The sequence below is a fragment of the Scardinius erythrophthalmus genome (assembly GCF_964197995.2).
Source record: "Scardinius erythrophthalmus genome assembly, chromosome: 3".
NCBI classification, from domain to species: Eukaryota; Metazoa; Chordata; class Actinopteri; order Cypriniformes; family Leuciscidae; genus Scardinius; species Scardinius erythrophthalmus.
Genome location: NC_138223.1, coordinates 26,594,599 through 26,606,101, shown reverse-complemented (window position 1 = coordinate 26,606,101; position 11,503 = coordinate 26,594,599). Strand labels below are relative to the sequence as shown.

The 11,503-nt window shown below is 42.2% G+C and overlaps 2 long non-coding RNA genes across 2 annotated transcripts; both read left to right on the top strand.

Annotated features, from left to right (window-relative positions):
• Positions 1–294: 294 nt before the first annotated feature.
• Positions 295–1,455, top strand: LOC308687709. The gene is made up of 3 exons (XR_014029785.1): positions 295–333; positions 419–488; positions 1,288–1,455. It is a non-coding gene; the product is annotated as an uncharacterized lncRNA (long non-coding RNA).
• An 8,490-nt stretch (positions 1,456–9,945) lies between these two features.
• On the top strand, positions 9,946–11,017 carry LOC308687662. The gene is made up of 3 exons (XR_014029779.1): positions 9,946–9,984; positions 10,070–10,139; positions 10,949–11,017. It is a non-coding gene; the product is annotated as an uncharacterized lncRNA (long non-coding RNA).
• The last annotated feature ends 486 nt before the right edge of the window (positions 11,018–11,503 follow it).

Here is an 11,503-nt window from a genome sequence, read left to right as displayed (position 1 = left end):
AGTGGCAGCCGAAAGTAGACTAAGGCTGTGTTCACACTGCAGGGCTTAATGCTCAATTCCGATTTTTTGAAAAAATTCACTTTTTTTTGCAAGTGTAGCCAGGTTTAATAATGAGAAGCCCTATTTAGCTGTCTGACCCAGTCATGAAAGGGTTAACTTTAATTTTGTATCTTTGATGGACTTGTAAGTGAGCCAATGGGTGAATTTTATGAGGCACTGAACTAACCAATCAGCTGCCATCTAGGCTCCGTTACAGTTACGCCTCAAGTTTTGCGTCACTGCACGTTCTTTTGGCGCTTGCACTTGAGCATAGGAGGCTGCGTTATCTGCTTGGTAAGATGAGAAAACAATATGGAGTGAATTAAACAAGTTCTGTAATCATTATTGCTTATACTGACTATACCTTGTTGTAATATAGAGTGTAAACGAAAGCTGTGCCTGAATCCACTGTTGTCACGGAGCTAAAGGCAGTGAATTCCGTTAAAATGGTGAGTTGTTTACCTAGGCATCTGAGTTCGCTAATATTCATGCTAACAGGCCAGGCTTTTGATGCCCATTTTTGTATTTAACCTAGTTGCTGAGTTTATGAGTTCGCTAGCATCTATGTTAATCTGTGTTAATGGGTGAATCAATGCAAAGTTGCTCATTGTGTAAAGCTAAAGGTGTGAAGCCTGCTGTGTGCATATGTTAATAAGGTAATTAGCCACAATAGGCTAGCGAAATACTGGTTAATGTCTTTGAAACCAACAAATTATTTTGTTTGTGGGTTATAAAAAGAAATGTTAACTTTTCATACTGTTGTTAAATAGTTAGTTTGTTAAATAATGATGTTAAAAATTGTGGATTTAATTGTGGTCACTGAAGCTTAAAGAGGTAAATTTTTTGTGCATTCTTTCCACTGTTACCGGTGCAGAGGGGGATAAATAAGCACACTAATGCCTCTAATTGAAAGTGATACAATTTGATTAATGTTTACATGCAATTCATGCAGTTTTATTCTGCATACTGTTAATGTTACTACCGTAAGGTTTCATAAAACTTGAATTTGAAATGTCTCTTTATGAAGGATGCAATTTATGTAAATTTATTTTTTTTGATACTAGAGAGAAATTCATATAGTTTTGATACCTGAGAAGAAACATAAGAGCTGTTGTACAACGAGAGAAATATTTTTATTTGCATTATGGGTGTACTGAAATATTATCTCATTTTATTTTGTAGTATCCTGTAGCAGTCCATTTATTTACTGAATGGTAATTGAAAGAAATGATTTGGCCTTATTTATAGGTCAGGTTTTGGTAAGAGTTGGGAACATCGTGCAGAGATCCTTTCCATGGAGTGATACAGATCCAGACGTTCCAGACGTTCTTCCAGAGATTCATTGATTCCCAGTCCAGGTGGCTGGGTGGCGAGCCAATCGTGTTTGACAACGAATCAAATCGCTTTAGACGAACTGCCCGGATCATCCTCTTCATCTTTGTTGTGGTAGGACAAACACTAACTCAAACGAAAAAAAAGGGCCCCAACGGTGAAACTGAACTCTTGTCAACCAAGGCAAGTTGAACCGAGGACGAACTGAGCTCAAAGATACTGAAAAGGAGGGTTTTGTTTTGTTTACGTGCGCACTTTATTATTTTAGTTTGTTATTTTTCATAAATGTGTTTTCTTTCTTTGTATGTATGTTCCACCCTGTGAATTTAATACAGGTTATCTAAACTGTCATTCTGGTGTGGCATTTTTTTTTCATATTGATATTCAATTCTCAGGCTCTTAACAATTTAGCGTCTTCTGATTCTGGTCCAAATCATATTCATGATAGCCTCTACGACTACTTGGACTATTAAACCTATGTACATTATTTCTACTACTTCGTAATAAGGGTTACATTATTGGCGAGCCAGCCAGGAGCCAGAGACATTGAATGTCAATATTGAAAGAATATGCAAAATGGATTTCATACAGAAGTCAGGTGTTAAAATTCCGAATGCAGTGATCGTTAGTGGGGTAACACAGGTAGCAGATCAGGATGAGAAAGTTGTTGACTTCCTTAAGAAGTACGGTTCCATCGAAAGAGCCCTTCTCGTTGATGATTCTAAATCCGAATTTTACCAAAACCTGATCATTGAGTTTTCGAGTGGTTCAGCTTTAGTGAACTTAGAGCCACTTCTGCCATACACATACACAGAGCAAGGTGATCCATGTGCTAAATATGTTGTAAACGCATTAAGCAGTGTGTACACTACGCAGATTGGCAGTAATGTTACAAAAACATATCTAGCTGAATTAAAGGGCTTAGCCAAGCTAAGTGGCAAAGACTATGGGGAGGTGTTGAAAGAGATGATGTCCCAGATTGGTGAAGATATCGAAGCTATGAAACCCATAGGTATACATGTCTCCCCTTCACATGTTGAGACTCCAGTTGTGACATTTCAACCTCCTACCCCCGAAGATCAACAGCCCCTCGTCTCACTTATGGATGCCCCCCGGGAAGGAAATTGCTTAAGTACCACTGATTCAGTCCTGTTCACTAATGGAGGGAAAGCTCCGTCCCTTTCAGTGAGTGACATAAACCCAGCAGAAATACAGAAGGTGGTGGTTGAGCATATTGTACGGAGGGAAGATGTTAGCCCACACTTGCAATCTCCAATGAGGCTTCGTTCCTTTTCTGGAAAGATTCCCAGACCGAGTAACGAAGCTGATTACGACACTTGGTGCTCACACATCGAACTGCTTTTAAATGATCCCAGCATGTCCCATCTTCAGATTTCAAGAAGAATTCTTGAATGTCTACTTTCACCTGCAGCCGATGTGGTCAAAGGGCTACGGCCTGGATCACCCCCCATCGCTTACCTGCAGCTCTTGGACTCAGCCTTTGGTACTGTTGAGGATGGGGAAGAACTTTTTGCCCAGTTTATGAACACCCTTCAAGACCCGGGTGAGAAACCCTCTACTTATCTTCATCGATTGCAATTAGCATTGAACCTAGCTGTGAGAAGGGGTGGGGCTGCACCGGCTGATGTAGATAAACACCTACTCAAACAGTTCTGTAGAGGATGCTGGGACAATTCTTTACTTTCTTGCCTGCAACTTGAGCAGAAGAAAAGCAACCCCCCTTCATTTGCTGACCTCTTGCTGTTACTAAGAACAGAGGAAGACAGACAGTTAGCAAAAGCTAGTCGCATGAAAAAACACATTGGCACCACCAGGCAGCGTGGCCAGCTTCAGCTCCAAAGTGTGTGGGCCTGTGCAGAGTCAAAAGAGAAGTCAGAGGTCAGTCTCAGTGTTATTGAGGATCTTGGGAGGCAAGTAGCCAGTTTACAAAGCCAATTAACCTATTTGATGGCACAGAAAAAGACAAAGGGGGCTGATAACAGGGGAACAGCAGGGAAAAGTTCAGGCAAAGTACAAAAACTAGACAGTGCTAACACAGACATGCTAAAACAGACCAAGAAAAAGCAGACATACAGACCCAGGCCTTGGTACTGCTTTAACTGTGGGGAGGATGGGCACATTGCCTCAGTTTGCACAGACAGGGCAAACCCTGCTTTAGTAGCTGAAAAGAAAAGACAGTTAGAGGAGAAGCAGCACATGTGGGACGCACAAAACAGTCTCAACTTGCCTTTAAACGACTAGCAGTTCCTGTTGGGGGACAAACAGGGACTGAAGAGAGCCAACAACGTCCCTCAGACGTAAACAGTAAAGACAAGGCTGAAGTATGTGTTAATCTAAAACATGCAAGTAAGAACCACCCTTTTAAACTCCCTAAGGGGTTGGTCGGCACCAAGAGTACCGCTAAAGTCAACATAAAAGGTGAAGAAGTCAGCTGCCTACTAGATACGGGTTCCCAAGTAACAACAGTTTCCCGGTCATTTTATGAACAGCACTTTCCAGAGCAGGAGATTAAGCCACTACATGATCTCTTGGAGGTGGAAGGAGCGAATGGACAGTCCGTACCCTACTTGGGATACATAGAAATGACTGTAACTTTTCCAAAAGAGTTTATTGGAGCGTCAATGGATGTAAATACACTCGCTTTGGTTGTTCCTGACATTCGAGCCACTTCACAGTCTCTTGTGCTTATAGGCACCAATACGCTGGATGTACTGTATGACATGTATTTTGAAGCCGGATTGACACGCCATCAACCAATCCCACATGGCTATAGAGCAGTTCTTAAATGTCTTGAGCTTAGACAAAAACAGACCAACAACAGTCAACCCAGTGTAGTAACATTGCGAGGCAGAAGTTCTAAAATCATTCCAGCTGGTGAAACTGTAGTAGTTGAGGGAGTTGCTGTAGCTTATTGCTTGCAGAATGAGAAGTTTGTAGTCATTGAGCAGCCATCATTACCCTCCTTGCCGGGTGGCTTGCTGGTAACAGCTAGCTTAGTCGACATTCCCCAGCAGCGGCCCTATAAGCTACCAGTGGTCATCAGTAATGAGTCTGACCATGATATAGTCATTCCTGCTAAATGTGCGATTGCAGAGATAAGTGCTTACCAGAGCATCTTGTTACAGGAGCACAGTGTAGTAAAACAATCAGAACCCCTCTCAAAGTCACCAGAGGCACAGTCAAACAACAAGCACGACCTAAACTTCAATTTCGGTGAGTCCCCAGTTCCATCTGAATGGAGAGAACGCATCACTCAGCAGCTCAACAACATGCCCGACGTGTTTGCACAACATGACTTGGATTTTGGCAGAACAGATAAAGTGGCACACAACATAAAACTCTCAGATGAAACTCCTTTTAAACAGCGTGCGAGACCAATACACCCACAAGACATCGAAGCTGTTCGCAAACACATTCAGGAGCTTCTTGATGCAGGAGTCATCAGAGAGTCAGAGTCACCGTTTTCGTCACCGATAGTGGTGGTCAGGAAAAAGAATGGCCAAGTCCGGTTGTGCATAGACTACAGGCGTCTGAATCTCCAGACCATAAAAGATGCATACTCTCTTCTAGGGCTGGGTATCGTTCAGAATCTTTCGATCCGGTGCCAATTTCGATACCTCAGTTTCGATACCGATTCCTAACGATACTTTTTTCGATACCATAGCCATAATATGTTTTAAAATTAATTTCAACATCGACAAAAATACATTAAACACAAAGCTTTTATTTTCCACCTTTATTGTGAATCAAAACAGTTATCAAAATAAAAAAAATTCTGGTAAAACTGCTCACTCAGTAAGGCCATAATAGCCTACGTTTTCGTTTAAAAATTATATATTTTATTATATATATAATTATATATTTATTATAAATATAAAAATCATATATTTTTCTCTCCGTTTTGGCCTTCCGTCCACACTAAAAACCATTATGTGACGCATATTGTAGGCCTACCATTATACCAGTATTGTGCCTGTTTTGTGCTATTAACTTTTACACTGTTGCTAACTTATACGGTATTAAAATATTCTACATTGCACACTCTTCATATCAGAGTCCTGCAAAGATGACAGAATTTAGGCTACTCACATGCTGTCCTGCGGCAATACATGAGAGCAGTTGCGTTTTAGACCAACATGGTGACTGCGTGCGACCTGGACCGCATCAGATGGTGAGATATTTTACTAAATAAAATTATCCTGTCAGAAGAATTGCGCGATAACTTAATTATTTATTTTTCCATCTGAATCATATCAGTGATCTTTTGTGGGGTTTTACGCATGCGCTGTAAGGTGAATTTGACGTTTCTCAAAAGTTTTTCATCCACACTGAAACGTCCGAAAACGCTAGTGTGGACGGAGAGCGTTTATAAACGAAAACGCCATTTTCAAATGTATCCGGATTAATGTAGACGTCGCCAAACATTAATAAAATGACTGCCTGTCAGTCAGTCAGTCGGTCATCAGGGCAGAGAAACCACCATTGTGGCTGCTTGTCTAGTAGTCGAAGAGGAAGTGTAACGTCAACAGCACCGTGACCGCTTTCGGCTCATATCGCAGCAAACGCTGTCTGCGTGAAGTTTTAAAAAAAATGTTACCACACTTGAGACCAACCGTGACTCTCTGTGACTTCAACAAAACTGCAACAGTTTGATCCGTCCGAACCTCTCCGTGTGTGTGTGGGTCGGAGCTCCGCTCTTTGTCAATATAGGCTACAGAGAGGACAGATAAGCTTGCGTGCTCAGATGCTTTTGGAACCGAAATTTGGCACCGAAAAATAAAGAATTTTTCGATACTCATAGGATCGAAATATTTTTTTCGATACCATAAAAGTATCGACGTTCGGTACCCAGCCCTACTCTCTTCCAAAGCTAGAAGACACATTCTCAGCGCTCAGTGGTTCCCAGTGGTTCTCCGTCCTTGATTTAAAGTCTGGTTATTACCATATCGAAGTTGAGGAAGCAGACAAACCCAAGACCGCATTCGTGTGTCCGCTTGGGTTCTGGGAATTTAACCGGATGCCGCAGGGAGTAACTAATGCACCGAGTACATTCCAAAGACTAATGGAAAAGTGCATGGGGGACATGCATTTAAAGGACGTTCTAGTCTTTATTGACGACTTGATTGTGTTCTCAAAGACTCTAGAAGAGCATGAAGCAAGGCTGATGAAGGTGCTCACACGCCTTAGAGAGTTCGGATTGAAATTATCACCTGAAAAGTGTGTCTTCTTCCAGACGTCAGTCCGTTATCTTGGGCATGTAGTTTCCAGGAATGGAGTCGAGACTGATCCGGAGAAGATTGCTGCTCTTAAGACTTGGCCAGTCCCAAAAAACCTGCGAGAGCTGAGATATTTTCTTGGGTTTGCTGGGTACTACAGGAGGTTTGTTAAGGGCTACTCTAACATCGTTAAGCCCCTCCACAATCTAACCTCTGGTTACCCACCTTCTCACAAGAAATTAAAGTCAGATGAGAAAGCAGGTCAGTACCGCAACCCAAAGGAGGTCTTTGGGAGTCGCTGGACACCCGCTTGCCAGCAGGCATTTGACCTGGTTATTGAGAGCCTTACCTCCGCCCCGGTGTTAGGTTTTGCTGATCCCCAGAAGCCCTATGTACTTCACACCGATGCAAGCACCACTGGACTCGGTGCTGTTTTGTATCAGGAACAGGAGGGTCAGTGTCGAGTCATAGGCTATGCAAGCAGAGGGTTGTCAAGGAGTGAGAGTCGCTATCCAGCACACAAGTTGGAATTTTTAGCACTCAAGTGGTCAGTGACAGAAAAGTTCAGTGATTATCTCTACGGCAACCACTTCACTGTTGTTACTGATAGCAATCCACTGACGTACATACTGACCTCAGCAAAACTTGATGCGACAAGCTATAGGTGGCTGGCAGCACTGTCCACGTTCTCATTCAAACTTCTCTATCGTCCAGGCAAGCAAAATGGCGATGCAGATGGACTGTCCCGCAGGCCTCATTGGAAGCTGGCTGATGATCTTAAATCTCAAAAAGAGAGAGAGCGCATAAGACAGTTTACTCAGGGTCACCTCTCTGATCCAGAAAATATAGATGCAGTAGATCAAGCTGTTGTGCAAGCAATCTGTGAGAGACAGCTCATTTACAGTGTCAGTTATGATGGCCAAGATTCTTCAGATGGTGTTGCTTTAGTTGAAACTCTTGCCATCTCAGCTACTGCTGTGCCTGACAGTTATGGGCAAGAAGATCACCTTGGTGGGTTGCCAGTTATCCTCCACCTAACTGAGGCAGAGCTTGCGAGTAAACAAAGAGCTGATCAAAGTATAAAGCATGTCATTTCCCAGATTGAGCAGGGAGAAAAACCACCCCCAACCTTGCGACATGAACTCACTGAGCTTCCACTGTTGTTGAGGGAGTTAAATCGCCTTGAACTCCGTAATAACATCTTGTACCGGAGACGCCAAGTGGGATCTCAGACCTTTTATCAGCTTGTGCTCCCAGCTGAACTGCGTGACACAGTTTTGACCAGCCTACACAATCATATGGGTCATATGGGGGTTGATCGTACACTGGATCTTGTAAGGACCAGATTCTTTTGGCCAAAGATGGCTCTGGATGTCGAGAGAAAAGTCAAAACATGTGGCAGGTGCGTACGGAGGAAGGCACTGCCTGAGAGAGCTGCACCTTTGGTAAACATTAACACCACCAGACCCCTTGAGCTCCTCTGTATGGACTTCCTCTCCCTTGAACCTGACAAAAGTGGGACCAAAGACATACTGGTGATTACAGATCACTTTACTAAGTTTGCGGTTGCCATACCAACACCTAACCAAAAGGCCCGCACAGTGGCAAAGTGTCTGTGGGAGAACTTTATGGTGCACTATGGAATGCCAGAAAAGTTACACAGTGATCAGGGACGTGATTTCGAGTCCCGCACAATAAAAGAGCTCTGTCGAGTGGCCGGCATACACAAAGTAAGAACAACCCCATACCACCCTAGGGGCAACCCCGTTGAGCGATTTAATCGCACGTTACTAGACATGCTAGGTACTCTTGAAAGCCCAGAGAAATCTTGTTGGCATGATTTTGTAAAACCCCTGGTCCACACCTATAATTGCACCAGGAATGAGGTGACAGGTTTTACACCATATGAACTGATGTTCGGACGTCAGCCTCGTCTGCCGGTTGATTTGGCGTTTGGATTACCAGTGCAAGGGGGTCAGCAAACATCACACGCAGAGTATGTGCAAAACCTCAAGTCACGACTTGAAGACAGCTACAAGATAGCAATTGAAAATGCTGCAAAAATAGCACACAAGAACAAAATGAGGTTTGACAGGCGTGTGACTGCTTCGGACTTGGAAGCTGGAGACCGAGTATTGGTCAGAAACGTTCGCATTCGAGGAAAACATAAGATTTCAGACAAGTGGGAGTCAATTGTCCATGTGGTGGTGAGGAGAGCAGGTACCCTGCCCGTCTATACAGTCAAACCTGAAAATCAGGATGGTCCTTTAAGAACACTGCATAGGGACTTACTCCTTCCATGTGGTTACTTGCCTACAGAGGTCAGCAAGGCGCCTGGCCAGCAGCCCGCAAGACGCAAGCCAGCAACCCGTGCAAATCCTACTGTGGATGAGAATCATTTCTCAGACGATGAAGATGAAATTATTCCTGTTTACTGTTTCAGAGAACCCCCAAACGCTCAGTTTCCCACAGTCCATGACAGTCTAGTGCAGCCTGATCCAACTATGTCTACTGTGCAGGATAAACAGCATTCTGAACCTCCGAGCAATTGTCCTGTTGAGAGTCCTGTAAATGCTCAAAATGTTGATTGCACTCCTGAAATTAACAAACCACCTGATATGTCCAATGGTGCCTCGGACAGTCCCCTCACACTTAATGATCCTAACTGTCACCACCACGACACTGAGGACCTTCTTACCGAAGGAGTCATGCTTGATGAACAAGTTGATGAAATTGTTATGACCGAAAGTAACTTACCTGCTAGTAAAAACCCTGTGGAGGAACAAAACTTACCTGATGATGACATTCAAATAGAGCAGTTTCCAGTGTTCTCTGAAATGTTAGAGAGTGAAAAGGAGTTGAGTCACAATGGAGGTAAAGAACCAGAAGAGGAAATAAAGGATACAACAGTCAGGAGATCAGAGAGAATCCGTCAGCCGTCAAAGAGACTTGATTATACTGAACTTGGAAACCCCTTTGTCACAGTTGTTAAATCATTCTTTCAGGGGTTAACCACAGCTGTGGCTGACATTTTAAGTGAGGGTGAAAACTCATATCCTTCTGTCCTGTACCCTGAGATACAAACAGTTCAACCATTGCCATGTACAGGGACGTACATGAGTTCAAAGGGGGAGAGTGTAGCCAGATTTAATAATGAGAAGCCCTATTTAGCTGTCTGACCCAGTCATGAAAGGGTTAACTTTAATTTTGTATCTTTGATGGACTTGTAAGTGAGCCAATGGGTGAATTTTATGAGGCACTGAACTAACCAATCAGCTGCCATCTAGGCTCCGTTACAGTTACGCCTCTAGTTTTGCGTCACTGCACGTTCTTTTGGCGCTTGCACTTGAGCATAGGAGGCTGCGTTATCTGCTTGGTAAGATGAGAAAACAATATGGAGGGAATTAAACAAGTTCTGTAATCATTATTGCTTATACTGACTATACCTTGTTGTAATATAGAGTGTAAACGAAAGCTGTGCCTGAATCCACTGTTGTCACGGAGCTAAAGGCAGTGAATTCCGTTAAAATGGTGAGTTGTTTACCTAGGCATCTGAGTTCGCTAATATTCATGCTAACAGGCCAGGCTTTTGATGCCCATTTTTGTATTTAACCTAGTTGCTGAGTTTATGAGTTCGCTAGCATCTATGTTAATCTGTGTTAATGGTGAATCAATGCAAAGTTGCTCATTGTGTAAAGCTAAAGGTGTGAAGCCTGCTGTGTGCATATGTTAATAAGGTAATTAGCCACAATAGGCTAGCGAAATACTGGTTAATGTCTTTGAAACCAACAAATTATTTTGTTTGTGGGTTATAAAAAGAAATGTTAACTTTTCATACTGTTGTTAAATAGTTAGTTTGTTAAATAATGATGTTAAAAATTGTGGATTTAATTGTGGTCACTGAAGCTTAAAGAGGTAAATTTTTAGTGCATTCTTTCCACTGTTACCGGTGCAGAGGGGGATAAATAAGCACACTAATGCCTTAATGCCTCTAATTTAAAGTGATACAATTTGATTAATGTTTACATGCAATTCATGCAGTTTTATTCTGCATACTGTTAATGTTACTACCGTAAGGTTTCATAAAACTTGAATTTGAAATGTCTCTTTATGAAGGATGCAATTTATGTAAATTTTTTTTTTTTTTTGATACTAGAGAGAAATTCAAATAGTTTTGATACCTGAGAAGAAACATAAGAGCTGTTGTACAACGAGAGAAATATTTTTATTTGCATTATGGGTGTACTGAAATATTATCTCATTTTATTTTGTAGTATCCTGTAGCAGTCCATTTATTTACTGAATGGTAATTGAAAGAAATGATTTGGCCTTATTTATAGGTCAGGTTTTGGTAAGAGTTGGGAACATCGTGCAGAGATCCTTTCCATGGAGTGATACAGATCCAGACGTTCCAGACGTTCTTCCAGAGATTCATTGATTCCCAGTCCAGGTGGCTGGGTGGCGAGCCAATCGTGTTTGACAACGAATCAAATCGCTTTAGACGAACTGCCCGGATCATCCTCTTCATCTTTGTTGTGGTAGGACAAACACTAACTCAAACGAAAAAAAAAGGGCCCCAACGGTGAAACTGAACTCTTGTCAACCAAGGCAAGTTGAACCGAGGACGAACTGAGCTCAAAGATACTGAAAAGGAGGGTTTTGTTTTGTTTACGTGCGCACTTTATTATTTTAGTTTGTTATTTTTCATAAATGTGTTTTCTTTCTTTGTATGTATGTTCCACCCTGTGAATTTAATACAGGTTATCTAAACTGTCATTCTGGTGTGGCATTTTTTTTTTCATATTGATATTCAATTCTCAGGCTCTTAACAATTTAGCGTCTTCTGATTCTGGTCCAAATCATATTCATGATAGCCTCTACGACTACTTGGACTA